At 35.0% G+C, this 25,186-nt stretch overlaps 3 long non-coding RNA genes across 4 annotated transcripts in view; 2 read left to right on the top strand and 1 right to left on the bottom strand.

Moving 5' to 3' along the window:
• LOC145687319 (uncharacterized) overlaps positions 1-4,246 on the top strand; it is a 7,914-nt gene extending 3,668 nt beyond the window's left edge. Inside the window, exon 2 of the long non-coding RNA XR_014131675.1 lies at positions 3,943-4,246. This is a non-coding gene — a long non-coding RNA (uncharacterized LOC145687319). The remainder of the gene's footprint in view (positions 1-3,942) is intronic.
• LOC145687303 (uncharacterized) lies at positions 4,157-25,186 on the bottom strand. 2 transcript variants are annotated; one of them, XR_014131672.1, is made up of 2 exons: positions 25,050-25,186; positions 4,157-4,483 (listed from the first exon to the last, which is right to left on the bottom strand). It is a non-coding gene; the product is annotated as an uncharacterized LOC145687303 (long non-coding RNA). The 2 variants fall into 2 exon arrangements; XR_014131671.1 differs by lacking the exon at positions 25,050-25,186 and adding an exon at positions 6,564-6,658.
• LOC145687321 (uncharacterized) overlaps positions 10,195-25,186 on the top strand; it is a 32,289-nt gene continuing 17,297 nt past the window's right edge. The window contains exon 1 of the long non-coding RNA XR_014131676.1: positions 10,195-16,322. This is a non-coding gene — a long non-coding RNA (uncharacterized LOC145687321). The remainder of the gene's footprint in view (positions 16,323-25,186) is intronic.

Here is a 25,186-nt window from a genome sequence, read left to right as displayed (position 1 = left end):
GGAATGTCTCTGTTTCTGCTCTTAAACATACGTTAATATCATTCGTTAAATATATTTAAGAAATTTCGCTTTAGTCATCGATACAGAACTAATAGGAATGATGTGCTCTACGTCACTCACTTCTGGAGAGTGTTAACCTTTTATTTAATTAATTCTGATATTTCACCACAAAACAAGTAGAAAACCGTGGTCTAATACCGTAACCTGCAGCCTTCAGAGTCATGAAGTGTGGCCTTTTGCGATTGTTGTAAAAACTTGTTAAATTATAAAAAAATAATGTGAAATATATGAAAAGTATGATTCTGAAGTCATATAAATAAAACAACGTGATGTCATGCAATATAGCTTTGTACATTTTCATGTACATACATTATTAACGTAACTAATAAGTGTAAAACAATCACTAAAATTAGATCTCAAAATTCTCATATACTGTCATCTTGGGAAATAGTCATTGTAAATGCAGCCTTTTGAACAAGAAAACATTACCCATACCTTTTTCATAATTATGGATATCTAAATATTTTCATATACATAAAATCCCCGTCTTATTTTAGTCTGAAAATCTGGGAGCCTTATCCAAGAGTGATTTCAAAAGTTTAAAGAAGCTAATATCTAAGTAAGAATGTATGAACTAATAATTAATATTGTCATTTTCGACTTTGGGCTTATACGTTTAAACAATAAGATTTTTCAGCTCTAAGTGTTGTATTATTTCATTGTTGTTGATCTTTTTCCACTCGAAAAATATTACATTTTACTTTTCTGTCTAAAAAATATATTCACACTCATTTAGTTACTACTACCAGCAGGGATCTACGCAGGAATTTATTTTGGGGGTGGGCTCAAATTCAATAAATTATATAAAAATTTGTAAAATTAACCTGAAATTTTGACTACATGCACAGAAAAGTTGGGATTTAGAGGTGAGATACAGTCCTCTAGGACTCTCTCCCTGCGTACGATCTTGATTACCAGTAACATTTATTGTTACTGAAAGGGGCAAGGAATACTCAAGAAGATGAGAATTTCAGGAAGTAATGTTTCAAGATACATTGAATACTTTCCTCTTTGTGCTACGAAGTATCATCCATATTTTTCGTTTAAACTTGGTTATTCTTGGTTAAACTTGATTAAACTCAGTGGTTAAAAAATACTATTACACTGAAAACAATAACAATAAAACATGGCATTTTTAAAAGAAATCATTATAGTTGTATGTTCAAAAATACTGTCCCTGCATTCGAGTACCAGAGACAAAAAATTGCTTTCCGAAGAGCGGTATACAGGTTTTAAATTGCCAACGTCGAGGTTAAGGAGCAAGAATTTTATCCGCCTACTAGCTCAAATGCCTGTTCTTGGCACGAGAAAATTAAATTTATAGAAAATATTTAAACTCCATTACCCTTCATGATACGAACTTCAATGAAAATTTTATTATGAAAATTAATAAGAGATTATATTCTTGGCATAAATTTTGAACTGACTTGATAAAAACCTTAAAGCAGAAACTAACCATGTTGCAAAATTTATTTCAAACAAGATCTTATCCCAACTGGCTGACTGACTTTCGACTTAAAGAGCACCAAAATGGTCACCAACCAATGTAGGGACAACGAAAACTATGGATTCGACACGAATATTGGTCATTTTCAATTATTTTTACTTGTCACCGTGCTTCCACTGTCAGGAGTAATAGTAGGGGTGAATTTGGATAGAAACGTCACCGGAACTGTAACTGCTCATCTCAGCGACAGCGAAGACTACAGATTCGACAATTAATATCGGTAATTTTCAATTATTTTAACATGGCCCCCTTGTCCCTCCCTAGGTGAGTTAACAGAGTTTTACCCCGACAGTAACTTTTGCATGCTTTAAGTAATATGTGTATATACGTGTACACAATTGTAATATTTATAAAAATGCTATCCTTTCTTTGCACGGGGAAAATGTAGTAAAAAGTGAAATATATGTCTAATTACGAGTACTTAAAGCCCAAACATCAAATTTCATCGGTAACCTTAACGAATGGGGAGCACAGATATCCTATTATAATAGTGAAACCTCTGAATAACGGACACCAATGGGACATGCATTTTTGTCCGTTATTGAGAGGTGTCCGTTACAGAGAGGTTCAGAAATTTAATTTCTCCCAACGGTAATTGTATGCAGTAATATAGAGTAAAAACATTATGTATGAGCGTAAATACGTAAAATTCAATATGAAAATACTGCATTTAGTACGTACAGTATTTGAATTACGAGGAGGAATGAAGGAAAAATTCAGTTGTTAAATAATATTATTGCTGGGGATGTGTTAATATATTTGTATATTGCAAAAGATAATGCGTGTATGGTAATTTTCTGAAGTACATGTCATCACCCTGTAAAAAATCCATTAATTCACATACCGCCTATACTAAAAGTAAAAATAAGTGCATAATGCTTAATAATCATACAGTATTATTTTTAAATATTGAAAATGTTGAGAACAAACACACCAACTATGAATTTCTTGGGAAAAATTCTGCAATAGTTGTCTGCCGTGTACATCCTACAGACACTAGTTTCTGTTCGAAATATGCTTGTAACTGTTGGATCAATTGAAGAGCTTCTATGTCAACGCGATTAATGGTAAATTTCTTTAACTGTTCAACTGTTTGACACGCCAATTTGTAGTTTGGTATCTCGAGTTGATCCAACGAATTTGCTTCTGCTGTTTCCTCTTCGCTTTCACTGCACTTATTGTCTTTCACATTGTTTACGATTTTAGCGATTTCTGTACTGTTGTTTTCAATTGACAAATCTTTATCAATAGAAGTGTAATCGGACGCAAGTTATTGAGAGTGCATATGTTTATTGGTCTCAATCACAAAGACTAGAGAAAGTAAAAAAGGAAGCCGGGAGAACTCCAACCCAGATTTGTTACAGCACCATAAGTAAAAGAAAAATATTGCTTCCCTCCCCCCAAAAAAGTAGGAGAAGAAACATTGCTCGTTCAAAATGTTATTGTAAAACAAACAATGTTTTGTTATCTATGAAATTGTCGGGAAAGATGCAAGGCCCAGAGGCAAAGGGCTAAATTTGTTAGGGAAGGGAAGATCTTTCGCATAGAATTCTTGGCCACACGACTGACCCTGTATGACTGTTATTGCTTATTGAAGGTTTCCTAGGATTTCCACCAGAAAGCAATTTATTGCGGACAGAAAAAAGAAGAATTTCAAGTTCAGCTTGAAGCTGTTCTGTTTGATGGTTCACCAGGTCAAGACTCATTATAGATACACCTGTGGGAAAAAGACTTTCTATCTACGGTAATATATCGCAGAACCGATAATAATTCCTGTCCGTTATGAAGAGGTTATTGAAACGTTTGGGGGAAAAAAGGACTGTCCGCGTCCGTATCTGAGAGTGTCCGCAAAAGGGAGGGTTTTATTCCATAAGAGAACATATATTTTTGCCGGGACAAAAAAATTTGTCCGCATTATAGAGGTGTCCGTTATTGAGAGGTGTCCGTTAAGAGAGGTTTCACTGTAATAAGTTCCATTCCTTCTCCTCTCCTCTTCAAGGCCAAATTTCAAAAAATACTAACCTTACGCCATAAATTATATACACTGTACAAAGCTCCAGTTCTTATTTTAAACAGTTTGCCCTGGGCATTGATCAATCAATTAATTAGTCAGTCAGTGTGGACTTCTTTCATAGCAACAATTATAAAACTGTCTACATGAAAGTACACTATTGAGATATTAATCATCACTGTTTTCATAACTAAATGGTTTTCATAAATTAAAATTGTACCTGATCGTAATATTTTTTGCCATGTCTGATAGAACCTTAAAATAAATATGAAATATATTCATATTTAGCAATAATTACTTTTCTAGAATTTTTGTTGACTTTTTTATTTTTTAAAAAATCTTTCATTGCTTTCTTAAATTTCAGACAAGATAAAATTTATTCAAGTAATGGAAAGAAACAAAATAATAACTACATGTACTTTGGTCTTTGGAAGAAGCAGGAATGGCGAAGAAATTAATACATTACATTTTATATGAATACAGGCCATAGGCGTATACGATTCCATGAAGTTTCAGGAAGACTAAATATACTTAAGATGTTTGTTTCGGAGACAATAATAAGAATACATAATACAAAATAACTGTAACGTTATTGTTTATTGGTTGAATTTGTTACAAGAAGTGAATCCAGTGCAGAATTTGTGATCAGCTAAGAGGCAGAAAAAACATTGTTCTTGATGTAAAACTTGCTGGACTTGTATCTTCATCTTTTTTTTCTTTTTTCAATTTTAGACTATAACATATGGATATGTGTAAGCATAAGGATAAACGTAAGGATAAGTGTAAGGATAAGCATATTCAGTTAATAGAGGCAATCCATTGCGGTAAATGTACGTTGTCTCTTCTTTCTTCAAATCATCAGCGGCTACGAAAAGTACTGCAGACAGAAAGAAGACCAAGAAAACCTGAAATTAAAAGAAGAAGAAGAAAATTATTTTCAATAACCAATTAATATGTATTTAGAGGACCTAAGCATTATCGGAAGAATAATAAATATTTATTATTTCATTATCTTCATGTAAGTAATATTTGATGCTAATTACTTCATATTTCATCTTATAATAAGTTGTTTCGTTAAAGATAACCTTATGTAAACAACACGAAAATAAAATAAATTTGCAAATAGGAACCGAGGGACTTGTATCTCCTTAATGAATTAAATTTATTCTGTATTAGCAAGCAAGTTTGATCCCTCATGTATATCGTTGATTCGCAAATGATATAACAGGCAACGTTTTCTGCAAGTGAAAACTATTTACAGTTTTATGCAAGAATGAAGGCTAAACTTACAAACTTAAGGTTGTGTTGAACGTTATAAGGAAAACGGGGTTTATAATCTAATTTATAGGAACAAAAATTAAGTTTTAATAAGCTCGAGTGAGTTGAGTTTTTCAATTTTGCTGTAACCGATTTTAAACTACAATGTAATAGTGACTGTTGATATGGTACACAGTATAATGGATTAATTGGGAAGTCGTTATTAATACTAGTCATTTGTGGCGTAACTATCCCCTTTGTCTTTTGTTTTGTTTTATTCTAGCATTAATTCTTCAAAAAAATTATACATAAAAATATTTTCCGTTTCTGTGTATCAACCTTTTCTTGGTTGATCCATTTGCAGTTTGATATATTTCCTGTAAAACCTAACTAAACTGTATGATACTTAATACATACATATTAAATTGAATTGCGCATTTCCATTCGTGATTTTATGTTCCAGTTAAAATAAGAAACAAGAAGCAATTACAGGGTTCAGATTTGTACGAAAAACTATGGGAAGTAGAGTAAGAATGATCAAACTGGTACGGAAGGTAATAGGACAACACTCGAGTCTGACTTGTCATTATAATGTAAAATTGTGTCTTGTTTAGAAAAGGCGAAAGTGATGTCTCACCTCGAAAATGTGTCTATTTTAAACTCTGTTTGATCTTAAATATCGCTTAAATATCGTATGTAACATTAGCTCATGTAAATATTTGATTCACTATTTAAGTGATTTACAATAACTAGATTATTTATATTTTTATTTTTTGTATACCCATAATAACAGCCTAATTGTTTCAATTTAAAGAAGAGCAGGTAAGTGTGTCTATTATTTCACTTGCAGATTTGAACCATCCGATTAGGACATTGCTGATTAGCCTCCATAACAATAAATTAAATAAATAAATACTTTATCTACATTAGCTAATTTTCAATATCCATTAAATTTATGCTCATTATTTAATAATTTTTAACCAAGTGATATTCAAACACTACGTATTTGATTTAATTTGTTAAGTACTTAAATATAAAGATCTAATTAATTCTTATTTTGAACTTATTTTACTTAGTGAATACTTATTCAGGAACTTATTTTTTTTTTTAAAAAAAAGAACCGTTTTCACAATGACTAGTTTTATAGGAAAAGAAGAGAAGGTTTAATTTGAAAAATCTTGTGAAAATATGCATTTAAAAATCCCTAACATAAATACAACAACAACTTTGTTATTTTCCATTTTGAATGAAAAATAGCGAATTGAGTGAACGAGATGGATGTTGTAAGAAACGACTAACTTTGTATTGTGGCTTCTACTAAAAACGTTTCCGTTTACATATACCCTGTTGCATAACTCGATACAGCTCATTCCAAAGAATCAGAAACTATCCAAAAGTGCATTTCAGAAAAGGTAGAAATGTTCCCTTCTGAAAATAAGCTCTTCAAATAACGTTGTTTCTTCTAATAAGATATTTGTTTAAAATAATTCAATGTAAATATTACGAAAATAAAATAAGATTTGTAAATAGAAACAGAGGGTTTCTACCTTCCTTAATGAAATAAATTTCAAGATTTTATCTAGTAGTGCACTCCTGCTGCAAGCTTACATGCTACGGGAAAGCACGTAGTTTTAAAAGAGTATATTTTAGAAAATCGAAAGAATTAGAGAATTTAATAAGCTTTCAATGTAATCGAAGAAGTATTTCTACTATTTGAACAATACTTACAACGAATTTCATCTTGTAGTTATGTGATGTAAGGACCCTTCGGAGAATGTTGCTAATTCTGAGTGTGTATGGTTCTGATTCTTCTGATTCTGATTCTGTATGGAAATGTCAGAATATATATAGAGCCAAATGTATCTGTGATTTATTTTAATGGGCTTCTTCTTTACACAAAATAACAAGGTTATTATATTATCAATCCCTTATCTTTAGTGGATAGTTCCGAACAAAGATACTAAACATGTTGATATAATATGTTTTGGATGAAAAAAACAATCTGCTTAAAATTCTCTTCTAAATTACCTAGTTTGTAATTAGCTGTATCAATTTCCACTTGAAGGCAACATTTGGTTCTAAATGTAAACTGTGTGAAGTAGGAAGTGTTTCAAAATAACTAATATTACATATGATGTACGTGCTTTGTATTACCTCTCTACAATAGTTATAACAGTCTCCATGTAAATTCTATGATAACCTTAATAAAATTAAAAACAAAACTCATTCTAATAACATTAAAACTGAAACATATCATACGGTTAAGGCTTCCAAAACCCCCCATGAAACCCTACAGTATAATTGTTAAGCACTTTTTTTTCTAAAATATCAAAATTAAGTAAAGAATAGGCCAAAGCTCACCAAAAATGAATGTCAGAAAGTGGATTATTCCTAATAGTTGGGTATTGATGTATAATAAAGGCGTTGGATGGGTGGTGATTTTTTTAAAAGAAGACTGTACTTAGGTACATTAGTTTCTTGAAGAACAGTTTAAAAGACAAGATAATTATAAAACAAAGAAAATTCTGTCGCTTTTAGTGGAGGTCTGTGTTCAATTGGCTCTCACACCGTGAGTTGAATGTCAATGTAGTAAAGTTCAGTTGTTGTTGTGGGTACATCCAGCATTCTAACTGTTTGTGGAAGTTCAGTTACAACGTGAACTTGCGTAAGAACAGAGTGAACGTGGGACCTCATTAGAGCGTCATTAGAGTTCTGTACGAGTTCAAACTGGGGTCAAACGCCGCTGCAGCGGACGGAAGATAAGCCAGGCCTTTGCTGAGGGTGTCTTGACTACACGGACAGTGCAGCTGTGATTTAAGAAGTTTAAGGACGGTGATGAAACACTCGAAGACGCACCACGTGCCGGAAAACCAACAAATGTACAAAATGAAGATCTTCAGACAGCAATTGAGGTGAACAGTGGCCAGACATGTGACGAACTGGGACTACAATTCAGTGTGAGTGCAGATACCATTCGGCAGCACCTCTATCAACTTTTGAAGCACTGTAAGTTGGGTCGATTGGTCCCACATTATTTCACTCCAGACCAGAAGGCATCTCGAGCAGACACCTGTTTCTTTGCTATCTCGTCTAAGGAAGGAGCCATTTCTGGACAGGGTGTTAGCATGTAATGAGAAGTGGGTCCTATATGAAGCTACTCGGCGCCGTCGTCATTGGTTAGCCTCTCATGAACCGTTTCCAAAACAGCCGAAACCAGCACTGCACCAGAAGATGGTCCTATTATGTGTTTGGTGGACTTCTCGCGGCATTGTGCATCAGGAACTGCTACCAGCTGGTCAGAACATCAATGCAACTGAGTACTGTCAGCAGTTGAGTCATGTTCAAGAAAAACTCAAAACTCTAGAGCCAGCACTTCTCAGTCGTAAGGGAGTCCTCCTGTTACAGGACGACGCTAAGCCCCACGTGTCTAGGATGACCCGAGACACCATTTTACGCCTTGGATGGGAAACACTATTACATCCGCCATACTCCCGGACATTGCATTGTCCGATTATCACCTGTTTAATTCCTTGAGCAATCATCTTAGAGGATGTCAGTTCAAATCCCTAGTAGAGATGCAAAATGATCTTGATACTTTCTTCGCTTCATGGCCTATCAAGTTTTACAGTGATGGAATCCGTGGCCTCCCAGAACGTTGACAGAAGGTCGTCGATGCTGATGGGGACTATTTTTGATTTTCCAAGTACGTCTTAGGTGACATATCGATGTTCGAGGCTGGTAAATGAAAAAGCGAAAGAACTTTCTTGGTTACCTTTACACTACTAACATCTCCAATATTCATTATTAAATTTTCGTTATTAACACTTTCGATCCTGGGCTAATCTGACCTTGTTTATTCCAGTATCCTGGGGTTTTTAGGCCTTCTTTAAAAAAATTATATAACACATTGCTAAATAATAATAGATGCACCAAAAACATTGCAAGCAAGTTTTTGGACTTTAGATTTTATTATGAATATATAATTTGGTGATGTAAGAATGAGTGGTTCGCTAAACTGCTATTTGAAATATGTACTTTTTGAGCAAACGATTTTTTTTCTTTTTTTTTTACTGTGGATAAATAATACTCCCGTTGTGTATGAAGCAGAGCCTTGCACAGGCCGGGCGCTGGTTTGGCCCGGCGGATTACCCGGCCCGGCTCTGCCCGTTTCAAATAATATCAAAGTGGACCGGGCCCTAACCGGGCTTACCCGGCCGGACACAAATGCTATAGGGCCGAATCGGACACACGTATTTCCGGGACAAGCCGGGCCGGCGTGGCTGGACCCGGACACTGTGAAAGACGGATTGGAAACTATATTGTCAGCCTATGTTAATCGTAAAGTGTTTGGGAAACTAAATCTTTATTCAAGACTGTAAAGTACTATACTACTACTACTACTACTATTACTACTTGTACTACTTCTACTCTACTACGACCACTACTAATACTAGTACAACTGCTACAACTTCGCGTCAGAGTTGACATGTCTGGTGGTACAGAATTTACCTTCTAAGTACAGAAAAATCGGAGAAATCAATGCTAGTTATTATGGCCGGTCTGCGTAGAATGTGAACCGATGCTTGATCAACGAGGAACAACGGTGGCTCAGTAGGTAAAGCATTCATATCTGGTGCTAGAGGTCGTCGGGCCAGTCCCTGCGTGTGCTATGTGAGCTTTGTAGTGGACAAACACCGTGTGCGTGGAGTTTTCGGGTTGACCCCGTTTCCTCCCACTGTTTTCATTCCACCAAATCATCCTATCATTATCCATACGGGCTCAGTAGTAGTTACCTAAAGAACGTATGATAAAGTAAAGTACTTGGCCTACTAAGTAGAATTTGGTACGCTACTATTAGAAAACGGAGGCCGAAATCGTGAACTGGCGTGTTCATAAGATCAAAGCAATTTGTAGTAATGTTGAATTAGCAAGGCAAATACCGAATGGTGTTACATGTTCTTGTATTGTTTATAGTATGATACTTTTTTATTTATTTATTTATTTATTCCTCGGACTACCCCTGCCTTTGCTTTGTCTTAAGGTCTTATCGGCAGACGCATCTGCCCCTAACTCTGTTTAATCTCTCTCAATTTCCTTTTCACCTCTCTTCTCTTTTCCTTATTTAATTTTTCCCAAAAGCCTGATACCTAATATTTTAATTAGGTTTCTTCTTCAAACTTTATTCTTGAACCTGTAATGAGTAAAATAATAATTACATAATATTTTAAAACGTACACACATACATATAACATAAAACATAAAACACTATACATAGAGATACAAGTACGATATACAATAACATAAGTTAATGGGATTAAATTAAGAATAATAAACCTTGAGTAATATAGTTTCTCACCTGATTGTCATTCTGCATTTAGATAATGTGTATTTTCTATATTTTATATCTTTTTATTTAATTATTTTTTTACACTTAGGTTTTCCCTTTATGTTACATTAGGTTTCCACCTTGTATGAATAATAAAATAATAAAATAAAATAAGGAATTAATTAGAGGTTTTCACCTGTATATGCGTTTGATGTTTTGTTTTAATTCGGTCTTCCGATTCTCCTAGTGTTTTATTTAATTTGTTTTATTTCATTTTATTTAATTTGTTTTATTCCATTTCATTTATCTAGTTTGGTTTGCGGTCCTCCAGCAAACCATACGTTACGTCTCACTAACTACATTAAGGACGAAATACACATCACAACACTTTGACTATAATCAATGACGCAACACAACACTACACCACACTACACTACCACTTGGATTTGAGTTGATATTATTTTATTATTATTATAGTGACTATATAAGTAGAAATTGGGAGAAATATTTCACTGTTCTAAACTTCGGTGTCTTCTGGCAAGGTCCATTCCTATCTGTACTCTTTTGATTTCTAATATTTTTGAGCACAGTTTGTTGAATTTTTGTCTATTTCCGTTATTAATAGTAAGTTCCATTAATCCACTTCTGTCTTTTAGTACTTTAAGGTTTGTTCTCAGGTCTTGATCATTGTTTGCCAGTTGTACGTTAGTGTAATCAAAAACCAGATGTTCCAGTGTTTGTACAATTCCACAGTCACAAACATTAGTATCGAAGAGACCTATTATTATTATTATTATTATTATTATTATTATTATTATTATTATTATTATTATTATTATTATTATTATTATTGAAATGTTCTGAAAGGGCCATGACCAGTTAAAAATTGTATCACATGCATATTGAAGTCTAGATCGCCCATACTTAATCTTTGTCTGATATCTGGAAATAATTCATATACTCTTATGGCTTTAGATGACAAATCCCAATTGTCCTGCCATTTTTTTAAAATATAAGAGTCTATATCTCCTGGTGGAAGTCTTCTTTTCAAAATTTCATTGATTTTAATGGGATTTTGTTTTTGTGTCCAGGATGATACTACAAATGTGATCACAAAATATAATGATCAAATAAATCACCAAGACATGAGGGTCGATTAGATATTCCTGAAACGGTGGCTCAGTGGTTGTGCGTTCACCTCTGGTGCATGGGATCCCTGGTTCGATTCCAGCTCTCACCAATTGAACTTTGTGGTGGACAAACACCGTGTACATGGGTTTCCTCGAGGTTCTCCCGTTTCCTCCCACTTTCTTCATTCCACCATTTCATTCATCTCTCATCATCACCGTCTCCTTTAGCCTAACCGGCATATCCGTAGGACGTAAAACTCAAAAATTTCATTTCATTTTTTCGATGTTCTCCCGTTTCCTTCCACTTTATTCATTCCGTCATTTTATTTATTTCTCATCATCACCGTCTCCTTTAGCCTAGCCGGCATAACTGTGGGATATGAAACTCGAACATTTCATTTTCATTGTTTTGTTTTCGTATTACTAGTAATAACAGTAGTGGTATTCGCTGCCGTATTAGTATAGTAATGAGTAGTAGTAGTTGTTGTAGTAGTAATAGAAGTAGCATTGGCAGCAATAGTGCAAATAACACTAGCATTCGTAATCATAATAGTATTAGTAGTATTAGCAGTAGTAGTTGTAGTATTAGTATTACATACGGTGTAGCAGTTTTTCCTATCTTCTCTGTTACTCGTAACGCACTAATGAGTGTAGTATAAGACTTTAAATCCATGAGCTGGATTATTGTATAATAAATATGGCTGGACAGAGCAAGCACAGATAACAAATAGACAGATAGAATAGGAATATAGAAAACAAACCTTGGGTAACCTTTCACACGATTTTCCCATTCGAGAAGGACAAATATACATTGCAATATTATGCCGACACATTTATCATTTTCCATTGCACATTGAAGGATTGACTTGACTTATCAGACTTGGTTGTTCTCAGGCCGTTTACACCCGGCTCGTTTGTGCCCGGCCAGTGAGCCTGGCACAGAATATAGATCCATTCGGGCCTGGGTTTGCAGGGCTCTGTAGTGTGAAGTGCGAGCAGTGATAATGGTGTGTAATAAGGAGCGGGAAATCTGCGGGAACTGATTGCTGAGTTCCGTTATTGTGAAGCGACGATTCTGCATGGTGCTTTCCCGAACAAGGTCCACAAGGTCGTCTGTGATCCGTTGACCATCCACTGCGTCCCTCATCATGCGCATTTTTAGAGACCTGCTACGAATTGCCTACACCAGTAAGGCACCATCTTCTTGCTCATGACGTTAGGTCCATATACGTGGCACAACTGACGATGGATTTCAATCGGCTTTGTGCCCTGTACATTCAAAAACTTTATAAGTACTCGCACTTCACACGCGGTGGGAACTAGAATAGGAAACAACTTCCGTCTTCAACCACTGCCACGACGCTTCTGAGAGCACTAGGAAAATTCCGCTGGCGCATGAGCCAAGCTAGGACCTTATTCTCTTACGTCAACGCAGTCGCTGTGCACCACATACGTTTTCTAGCTATGGGATGCGTAGGAAAGTTACTTTGTGGATGGGCCTCATACAAATATTTTTATATGGGTGTTCTCATGTACAGTACTGTGTCGTAGGGGAGGAAGCGGGACGACGGCCCCGGGCGCCGAAGTAAGGGGGCACAAAATTCAGGAGGAAAAAGATAAAATATATATAAAATGGAAGAAAAAAGTAATAAAAAATGCTCAAAATCAAATAAAATCAGGGTTCATTTTTAAAAATTTTCTTGCGCTTCGCGGCTGGTCTCTCGACTTTACTCATATGTACGGGGGGAAAGGCGCCGTAGTATACTCTCGACCCGGGCGCTGATTTTCCACGGCACGGCACTGATCATGTACTCATATGCTTTTTTAAATTTCGAAATCAGGATCTAAATCTGAACCACCAATTTCACCTTCCGAACGAGATCTAAACTGTACTCTTCTAAATTTTTTGTTATTTCTTCTATATTCATTTTACTTACTTCAAACAAGACAACTTCTGTAAAAATTAAATAGTTTTCCACTATATTATCGAATTTGCTCCAAACACTGAAAGTTGATCACAACACTCAACCTGCAGAAGTTCGTTTAGTTTTTATTGAATGTCAGGAGAATAGTATTTCTTCAAGGACTGAGTCTGAGTAAGTATTTAATAGGTCAACAACCTACCAGAACCAATAATAAATTACACAGGGGCTATTACGTAAAATACGATTTAGACTCGGGTTCCGACGTTTTGGAATAAACATACAACCCGAGTCTGACTCGGGCTTAGGATCGAAAGTGTTAAAAGTATACGAAGGTACCATAAACGTTAATATGGGTGTTAACGCTAATGATTCCGATCTCAGCAGTTTTCGTAAGAAAGGAAATTTATCTACTGACGATTAAGCTTGTCTATTGACGTGAAAAAAAATGACTTATTAGCAACCTGCTCCCAGGACAAGTGAAATTACACTTGAATGAATTAAAAACCTATAGCGTGGAAATTGGAAAAGGGCTTATTGACAAGGATGTAGTATGTCACAGCAATTATTCAACATTTACTGTGAATGTTTAATGAAAACGGTATTAATGGGAATTAGAGATTTCAAAATCGGAATGGAGATCATTAGCAAGATCAGATATGCAGATGATACGGTTATTAAAGCTAGAACCAAAGAAAAACTATAGGAGATGATGGATAAAATACTTGACACTGCCAAACGATGTGCAATGGAGGTTTTAGCCAGCATGATTCGAAGGAAGACCATTTGGATTGGACATTTCTTGCCAAGAAATTATCTTCTTCATACCTCCATAGAAGGAAAGATGGAAAGAAAACAAGGAATAATAATAAGAAGAACACAACTGATCGACGAATTGCAAAATAGAAAAGAAATATTGGGAGTTAAAAGAGGAAGCAGAAGATCGAGAAACTTGGAAGAATCGTTTCCAGACACTAAACGAAATTAAAAGTGAATAAATAAATAAATAAACTCGTTAGACCTAGGATCTGCCAAAAGGCAGATAACATAATAATAATAATAATAATAATAATAATAATAATAATAATAATAATAATAATAATAATAATAATAATAATAATAATAATAATAATAATAAGCGTTAGGATGCGGAAGCGTTAGGATGCCGGCCTTGGTCAGGTAGTTGTTCACAAGAAAGGCGGTGTGAGCCGGAGCGTTGTCGTGGTGCAGCTTCCAGTCGGCTCCGACGTCTGGTCGGACCCGATTGAGCCTTCGTTTGAGTCTCTTGAGCACTTCCACGTAAAACTTGGCGTTGACGGTTTGTCCAGGAGGAACAAATTCATGGTGGACGATGCCTTTGATGTCAAAAAAGACAATGAGCATCGTTTTCACTTTGGATTTGCTCATTCTTCCCTTTTTTGGGCGAGGAGACGCCGGCGTGTGCCACTCCGAAGATTGCCTCTTTGTCTCGGGATCATACTCAAAGATCCATGATTCGTCATCTGTGATTACGTTACTCAAAAATTGGGGGTCACTTTCACACATGTTCAAATTTTCTTGGCACAATTCCACTCGCCGCAATTTCTGGTCGTCAGTGAGCACTTTTGGGACAATCTTCGCGCACACCTTGCGCATGTTCAAATGCTCCGTCACAATTTCATGAACCACAGTTTTTGGTAAATTTAACATCTGGGCAATTAAACGAATACTTAGTCGACGTCTGAGTTCAAAACTTCGCGCACACGAGTCACATTGTCGGTGTTTGTCGAAGTCGAAGGTCTTCCAGCACGGTTTTCATCGGCAACCTCTTCCCGGCCCTCCGAAAAGGCCTTGTGCCACCGAAACACACCACTTCTTGCTAAAGCATCATCTGGGTAAGCCTGCTTGATCATATCAAAAGTCTCTGTCGCAGATTTACCGAGTTTAACACAGAATTTAATCGCTTACCTCTGCTCTAACGAACACTGCATTTTCGGCTTGCACCACTCACAGAAACACGTCGCGCGAAAAAGCCTGTCCTGACTATCCGTGTGCTCGGAGACAACTGACCAGCCGTTCGTTCGTTAGCTAGGAACGCCCTCTACTGGATCCACTCGGTGCGCGCACGTTCCGAAGTACAGTCATGGCGGAATAAAATCAGTCCTATTACTTACCGGACAAACCCTGTATATATATGTATAATGACTTCGCACCGCTTGGATCAGCGACCGATCTCGATGAAATTTTCAACATAGATGAGGTTCGGGTCTGAGAGTGTTTTTATCATTCCACTTTGACAGTGCAACTCATCGGAGGGGGGATATTTAAAAATGACCGAAATTGACTAATATTAGTGTCGAATCTATTGTTTTCGGGATCACTGAGATGAACGATGAGGTTCGTTGCTATTTAAATCCTAACTCAACCCCTCAACTTGGGGGAGGGTAGGTGGAGATATATAAAACTGATCAAAAATGACCGATATTAGAGTCGAATCCATAGTGTTCGGTGCTGCTGAGATGAACAGTGACACTTACGATGCCGTTTAAGTCCTAATTTAGCCCACAATAGTAATATTTAGCTTTACTGTCATTTTACCAAACACGTGACATAATGAGTTATGCATTTAAAGATTTTATTTCAACTCAGCGCGTAATATGTATAAGAAACACCGCTCCTGTAATGTGACCATGTTATTATCTGTTTCTATTTTAATTAATCACATGCTAAACTTTTTCCAGAAAATAGTTTCATTTTAATATTTTACTGTACTGTAAAATATTTCGTAAAGATATGTTTTAATGTTGTTACCACACAAAGGAAAATTCCAACTTAGTTTCTTAAGCAATATAGTAATTTAGAAGAAAAACAAAACATGTTTTATTTTCAGATATATGATGTAAAGTTGATCCGGGATTACATCAGAACATTACAAATTCCAGCAAGCGAATGTTGATGTTCATTAGACAATGACTAAAAGACAAGACTCACGACATATGTAGTCCAGTCACTGATGAGTTGATCATGAACTAAGGAGAGAAAAAGTTTTCAGAATAGAGATCAAGACCATTTTGACTTTTCCAAACATCTCCCTAGATATAAAAGAACAGAAGTAAATAGTTAGATTCAGGTACGTAGTTTTGACATGTGTATTTTCTTAGTTCTATCATTTTTATATTAACCCATGAATACTTTAAAGGTAACTGTTACATTATTAGTGCAGAAGAAAAATGATCCAAGAAATAGATCTCATCGAACTCAACAAAATAATATATTCGAGGGTAAATCTTGATTTGAGACTTTCGAGAGAGTCACGAAAAAAGAATTTTTGGAGGGCAACATCAAAATTAATGCTGTGCGAGAAGTGTGCTACCTATTTCCTTGAATGGTACACAATTGTTAATGGTATATAGTATAAAAGTATCGTTAACTCTTAAACGTTGACTTTTTCAAACTGAAATCAATTGGTACGAGTATAGAGACGAAAGTAAAATAACACACCATGCACTCGTCTAGAAATGTTTGCTGGGAGACGTCCAAAGTATTTTTGGAGAGTGCAATATATCCATGTAACATTGAATCTGTCATATTCTGCACCCGAGAAGGCGATAAGCAATCGTTAATTACTGCCTCCTATATTTTTAGAAAAAATGATAGAACTAGATTATTTTTTTTTAAGAAAATGAAGAGTACAGATAATTCATAAAATCAAATCTTTTGCGTATATCAATCATTCATCTGTTGGGCAAACTATAGTTATGTCTACAAATGATAGTCAAGTTATAAAAGTTTGGGGGAAGTCCGGACCTGCTGGACATCGCACGTGGTATACACAGAAATTATTAGTCTTTTTGTACTTGATTTTTCGGTTTATAACTTTTATAAGACATTTTCGACAGGTAGTGTGTCAGGATTCAACATTGACATTATCATTATGCGTGCCACACAAAAATTAATTATTGTTTACTTCACTCTATAGTACAATTACAGATCACGACTTTGTGAGTGATACCTGTGAGGTATAAGCTTAAAAAAGGAAAAGTTACGTCGCTAAAATTTGTTCGGAAATTCTGAAAATGTACCACAATATTTGTATATGTACCATATTTCTGAAAATGTACCGTATCTCGTGAGAATAATAACGAGAAATGAAATAAACATAAGAAGAAATCAGAAAGTTACCCACGACACTAAGGTGTACTAAATTGAGGCATACGTGGATAATAAAGTCGAGACGTCTAAGCAAGTAGAAACACGACACTCGCAGTGCACAGAATTCTACAGGGTGGTCTAAAAGTAGGTATACACCCCAGCATTGATCAAATATAACATTCTAGTTTATAGGTTTATTTGCTTGGGCTCTTTCGAGCTTAAGATGTAAGTAAAAACTCATTAAGAACAAATAATAAAGAAACTAAGTCTACCTTATGGATTAAAATAAGAAATTATATAAAATGCAATGAGCTGATCAGTGTAGATAAGAATCCTAAGGGAACTTAGGAAGAACGCGAGAGAATAATACTGTAAATTACGTGCTAAGCATGTTCTTCGAGTATTCATCCAAAGTGAAATTGTCAGGATTTAATTTAATGGAGAAGTTTTTTTTCCGGTGATAATGAACTTTTGGGTTCCTTAAGCCATAGACCTACTTATCTAGTTTCGTTATCCTTATGATTCCATGATTTGAATTTTGGCAAACCAAATACTCTTTACAGCAGATTTCACACATAAATATAGGATGGAGCTAAAACGTTGATTTAGGAACCATATCCACATTCATTAATATCATGAGAATTCCTTTCCCCCATTTCGACATCATTCTATTTTGTACTGCACGATGCTATCACGTGAAGAACATTTTATCATTATAGTTTCATACATATTACAAGATATGTAGTCAGTAATATGTGTTGTGACAATTTGACAGATTTTCTTAGAGAAAACTTTATCGAACGTGCAAGGGCAATAATTTAATGGAAAACATGTAAGACACAGACAAGTGTGGTTCTTTTCTCCATACTTGTCTTTGATACATTATTTTGCATGTACAGAAATACACAGAGTACTTCAAAATGTATATATGGGTTTTAAAAGGTTTTGTAATACTTATTACAGTTAACATACAATTATAAATAATACATAAAATAAAACAGCAACTCAAACAGTTTTGTACGCAGGCATACGTATGCACTGTTTCTTCTGTCGGCCGGTGGCGACTAGTGGGCAGAAAGCTTTTTGTGTTATATATTTGAAAGACTGAATCTGTACTTATAGTGTAGCCGTCTGTATGGAGAATTTTAAGTAGACACTTACAACTATGTCCTTTTTGATTGCAATTGCTAAAAGCTGTAATTCCTACAGACTGGTTTACGTACAAACTTTGCAAATGAAATGTTGCATGACGATGAAGATGTGGACCGTGTCGTGTTCAGTGATGAATCGACATTTCACCTAAGTGACGATGTGAACACTCATAATGTTCGCATCTGGAGGTCAGCAAACCCCAACGAGATGGTACAGTTGCAACGAGACTCCTCTAAATTGAACGCATTTTGTATCATATTAAGGAGGAAAGTTTATGCACCTTTCTCGTCTATCGAGTCGATGTGCGCTGTGTGACGAATGGTACGGTACTCACATTCAACACTTGTGCAAAAATTGTTTGAGTTGCTCTTTCATTTCGTCGCATGAGAACCAGAGGAACGTAACTCCATTTTCGTAGGTATACAGCCGAGAGAACAAAAACAACATTTTCTTAGAAAGGTGTGTTTTTAGTAAGTTGGTAATTGAGCTAGATTACAACAGATGATCGGCAAGGACAACAGATGGTGTTACGTTCCATTTTCACCCAGAAATGCTTTCAAAATTATGTCCAAACATGAAGAAAACGAAAACCGCGTTTTTGGAGTTACGTTCCTTGGTTCTCATGAGACGATTTGATCTATTATTTATAAGTGTACGCTATATATATATATATATATAAATCCTTAAACCACTGATATTCATTTTGAAACACCCTGTGCTTTAAATAGGATGTCAGAAATTGTGATTATGTGAATATTCTGTGTTCTTTAATTTCCAAAACCTAACTGAGGGTAGTTGAAACAAAAAGTTCATTATTTACTTATTTATTTTAAATATTTTCAAAAAGATTATGTGAATTAACTTTCCATGATGTTCCAAATATGATGTTTTCAATATAAAGTGAAGGATTTTTTTTTAATCAGACGAGTCATTCGGGCTGTACACTTCTTATGAGCCCAATGTTAAATTAAAATGCAACGTTGCCATTTACCTGGATCCTCAACATAAGTGATTTAAAGTTAATGTCTGCCATGCTAACGTATCGCTGACCAGCCCCCGTTTCAAACATCCCTCCATTCACCATACTCTTACAAAATTTGTCCACTCCCGTCTCGTCCTTCCCTTCTCACTCCAGGTAAGTGGCAATATTACATTTTTATTTAACATTATTTTATTTAACATTAACACGTAAGAGCTGTGGGCTGGAAACATAAAAATGCGTACACTGTGAGCTGTTAGTGGTATATTATGTAACCATATGTAGTACAACAGGGAAGTAAGACGGAGACGTTTTTCGAAGATAATAGACACTAGTGGTGCAAAATGGAAGACACATCTAAAATTCAAAAAGGCGAATTTATGAATATTGCGTTAATTGATGTGAGTATATTTAAGGCGATAAGTATGTTGGGTGTAACGCGAGGCACAGTGTTCAAGGTGATGGTGATGGCCTACACAACTCGTGGTAAAACGTGGACACACACAAATTTTCACGTATTATCTGAAAGAAACATTGTATCGTATACGATGTAAAGAATCACGTAGGCGTTAGCTGAAGTTGACAAGAAATACGATATCAGTAAGTGTTCATTCAAATTTTCAAAATCTGTGATGCACTTGAATATATCTATATTATTCGAGCAATGAGTATTAATACTCATAATAACTCCAATTTGTAGTCCTAAATGTTTCCTATTCAAAGACGTACGTATTGTTACTGCAGTAGACGAAGCAGTTGGTAGGTAAAATATTAATCCGAACCTTATTTTCCGATATCGAAAGTAATAATAGTAAAAATTAAGCCAAAATAGATCCTAAAAATCCACATTCGTTTTACAGGCAATCACATAAGTGAAATAGCAACGTAGTTTAGTATAGTTGCAACGTGAGTGTATGTTTTCTCCATTTTCTTCTTTGCTAACAAGCTTCTGAGCAAGTTAATGAATTCTAGTGTGTTTATGTAATGTAGACAGTACTTAATTCTCAGTAAGTTGTGACAACCAGTGATGTTTTCAGGAACTGATATTGGGTATAACCATTCTCCTGGTATTACAAAATATTCTCCCGGAAGCCAAACGTCTATTCGTGATCAGTATAAGTTATCAATATATTCACGGTATCGGTACTATCTTTCCCTCCCGTACATTGAAAGTCTCTTATCATCCCGTGGACCTTCTGAAAACAACATTGCTTAAAATTTCAACTGCAGTCAAATTTGAAAAAAATGAAAATGAAACGAAATCTTTAAGTTTAACGTCCCACGGTTATGCCGGTTAGGCTAAAGGAGACAATGATAATGAGAAATGAGTGAAATGGTGGAATGAAGAAAGTGGGAGGTAACGGGAGAACCCCGAGAAAACCCACGAGCACGATGTTTGTCCACCACAAAGTCCACACGGCGCGAGCTGGGATCGAACCAGGGACCCCAAGCACCGGAGGTGAACGCTCTACCACTGAGCCACCGCGCCCCCCGCAGTCAAATTTGTTCATACCATTCAGATATTATTTAAAAAAAAAGCTGTGAAATTTAATACTGCAGACTCACTTATGATAGAAAATAAACCGTACTTTCAGTGAAAGTTGTATTTACTTTATTCACATTATTTTCATTTACATTCAATCACAATTTTTGATTAAAATAGTCAGGCAAATTGACCTCTATCTTCTTTAATGTTGATCCTCTCACATCGTGTTTATGTTAGACGTAAGCATAAGGGTAAACATAAGGATAGAAACCATATGGATAAAGACCATATAAATAGAAAAAAATGAAATCTTTAAGTTTTACGTCCCACGGTTATGCCGGTTAGGTTAAAGGAGACGGTGATGATGAGAGATGATTGAAATGAAGAAAGTGGGAGGAAACGGGAGAACCCCGAGAAAACCCACGAGCACGGTGTTTGTCCACCACAAAGTCCACACGGCGCGAGCTGGGATTGTACCAGGGACCCCAAGCACCGGAGATGAACGCTCTACCACTGAGCCACCGCGCCCCCATCATATAAATAGAGACCATATGGGTTGTATATATTTGCGTATGTCGTCTCCCCTTTCTTCATATTGTGGGCACTTGCAACAAGCACTGCACTCAGCAATAACACAAACAATATCTAAAATAGAAAAAGATTAAAACAGTATAATACATTCCAAAAAAAAGAAACATAATGCTTGTAATCACTTGACAAAATAGCAAGTGATTCCATCTCAAAAAAAGTTATACCAGAACGCGAAAACTCTTGTCATTTAAACTAAAATAAACCTTTTGTTAGGCTTCATTTGGTTATTGAATGCACACCAAAATGTGAATTGCAAAGAGACTATTTCATTGTTTTGTACGCGACTAGATGAATTGTATTAAGAATGTTTTCTTTAACTGAATGCTCTTACTATAATAATAAGGAACAATATTTGCCCCCAGTGAACGGAGGAACACAACACTGTTTTAAATGTTATTTACATAATAACGTATGGTTTTGTTAAGAACTCACCATTACTCCACTTTCATTTTCCTACTTCAGTTCTAAGTTGTATTTCGCAAATATTTGTTAATTTCCTATGTATCCTATGTATGCATTCATATTGTATTATTGCATAAAAGTACAACCTTTCAACTGTTCAGTATTACAATTCATATTCAGAAATAACGGAAACAATGTTTCAATGGAATTAAAAACTTGTTTCCTTATCAGTGTAAGGAAGGAGTTGCATTAATAGGTGCAGATTGGCTTTAGGAGTGCCAAATATAAATACAACATGCGACATAAAGCATAAAATACGAACCGACTTAAAAACACAAACCAACTTGTACTAGGTAGACATTCGGTAGAATGTTACCTAACCGAGTCAGACAGAATCGCAGTATGGGAGCCCGCGCTGTGGAATAGGGATGGATCTGTGTGGAGCAGATGAGTTAGGGACGCTGGCTATACGCATAAACGAAGATAGTGGGAAACATTTTATATGTCATGAAACACATGCCGTATGTGTGGCACACAACTGTAGTAGTACCATGATCACTTTGTAGTCGGCTCTTAAATAGCACTTTATTTCATCATGTCTTCGTTATGGAGTACTACGTGGTTAGGAGCACACATTCCATTTACCTTGTCATAAGTAGGAGAGCTAAAATCCCAATATTTTTGGTTTCTTATAAAATCCTATTGTGAAATTCATTCACATATTTCTTCCTTAGAGTTTACGAATGTACGCTCCTTATAATAGGATAGCTCAAGGGCGGCGATTTCTCTGTAAATTGGATGCAGAAAGCATGTATATGAGGATTTTAAGGCAAATTCCATTAAAGCATTCATAATACAATGCGGGGGCCCACATGAGCCTTAGGGGAGCTCGTGCCCCCTTGGCCCCCCAGTATAAGCGCTCTTGGATAGCATCGAACCCCAAGAGGGCGACACATTGTGGGACATTGTAGAGTGTTACTAGAAATATTCAGCACCTTTGTCTCTTCTATTACATCACACTAAGGTTAGTTATTAAGACTGTGGGTTCTAAAGATTATATTTTATTGTTAATTGACCTAATATGGCCACACTACACGTGTTCATATAGTAGAAGATTAAACTTCATTTTCTCCATAAACAGTCATCGTATACTGATGACCTTTATTACCTTTCTCGCTTGCCTGATGTTTAAATTTCGTATAATTCAATCAATTTCCCCGTAAATTTTATAATTTTTGGGGCGAGCTGCGGAACTTAACCCTTTGGGATCTTAGTTGCAAAATGAATTCAAATGTTTTAGGACACAAAAGAGTAGCTGATTATCATTCCTTAAACCCGCTGGTAAATAATATATATATAGATATAGATATAGATATAGATATAGATATAGATATAGATATATTTCTGAACACTCCTAAATAGCGATTTTGAAATGATAATTTGACCATCTACCAAAAATTACGATATTTGCTTCTTAACTTAACTTTGAATTAACCTTGCTTTGTTATTTCTTGGTAACAAATTAGCTTTCATTGCTATCGTTTCAGAAATACGAGTACTGAAATATGTTACGATTAAAACAATGCTCATTTTTGAAGAATAGAAGGTAGACATTGGTATATTAGCTGTTATGAGTACCAGAGAGATAAATAGATATTAGTCAGTTTTAAAATGTTTGAGCACCGAACTACTGCAATACAAGAAAAGTATCTTTATACCTAGTACTACGATTTGAAATTATTCACGAAATTTTGGAAGAAATGTTCTTTAACGTCTACAGTAGGGTCATATTTGTTTCTTCCTGATTATTTTATACGGGGGAAATTGTTTTTCTATTCTCCTGAAAATTAACTGGAGTTTTCATAGTTTGATTTTGATGAATGCTTCTTCAAAATTATTTATGCTCCTTATTTCGTGAAAATTAAAAAATAGTTTTAAATACTTAATAAGTAAATTTAAGTAATATTTAATTTATATACGAGGGATATCGCACAAGCAAGTTATTGATTCATATTTGGTAATAATCATATTTTATGTTGTATGTAAACCAATTGTAAGAAAATATATCTTGTCTGGTCTTGTGTATAACTCTAGTTAACGTAAACATTTCATTCACTTTTTAGTGATTTACAATAACTAAATTATCAATTATTATTATTTTTATTTTCTTTATATCCATAATAACAGTCTATATGTTTCAATTTAAAGAAGAGACAAGAACAGGTAAATATGTCTATTATTTTCACTTTCAGATTTGAACCATTCGATTGGGATATTGATGATTAGCCGCCACAAGTCGAAATTAAATAAATAAGTACTTTATCCACATTAGCTAATTTTCAATATTCATTAAATTTGTACACATTATTTCATTATTTTTACCCAAGTGATATTATAACACTACGTATTGATTTAATTTGTGAAGTACTTAATACGTGAGAAGCTTATTTTCAAAAAGAACCGTTTCCACAATGACTAGTTTTATAGGAAAAGGAGAGAATGTTTAATTTGAAAGATCTCCTTAGAATATGAGTTTTTTTTTAAATGTCTTCTAAGGGAAATGTGAGAACAGCTTTGTTATGTTCCCTATTTCAATGAAATATACCAAACAGAATGAATGAGATGGATGTTGTAGAAACGATAACTTTACATTGTGACTTCTACCAAAAATATTCTCGTTGGCATATATTGTGTTGCATAATTTGATAGAGCTCATCCCATTGAATCAGAAACCGTTGAAAAGTGCATTATTAAAAAAAAAAGAAAGAAATGTTTTCTTTTGCAAATACCCTTTTCAAATAACGTTATTATATCTTATAATGATATCTTTGCTTATATGTAATCTTTGGTAAACATTACAAAGACAAAATAAGATTTGTATGTAGAAACAAGGATTTCTTGTTCCCATCATGAAATTAATTTCAAGATCTGAATTAATTGTGTTCAAATTTTAGTGCAGTCTTGCTGCAAACTAACATGCTATAGAAAAGAACGTACTTTAAAAAAAGTATATTTTAGAAAATCAAAAGAATTAGAGAATTAATAAATTTTGAATGTGATCGAAGAAGTATTTCTAATATTTGAACAATACTTACAACGTATTTCATCTTGTAGTTATGTGATGTAAGAACGCTTCGAAGAATGTTGCTAATTCTTAGTGAACCTCTGATTCTGTATGGAAATGTCAGAATATATATAGAGCCAAATGTCTCAGTAATTTATCTTAATGGAC

This window comes from Thermobia domestica, chromosome 1 (genome assembly GCF_964235325.1).
Source record: "Thermobia domestica chromosome 1, izTheDome1.hap1.1, whole genome shotgun sequence".
Lineage (NCBI taxonomy): Eukaryota > Metazoa > Arthropoda > Insecta > Zygentoma > Lepismatidae > Thermobia > Thermobia domestica.
The sequence above is the reverse complement of the archived record's forward strand: the minus strand, read 5'-3'. Positions and strand labels throughout refer to the sequence as shown.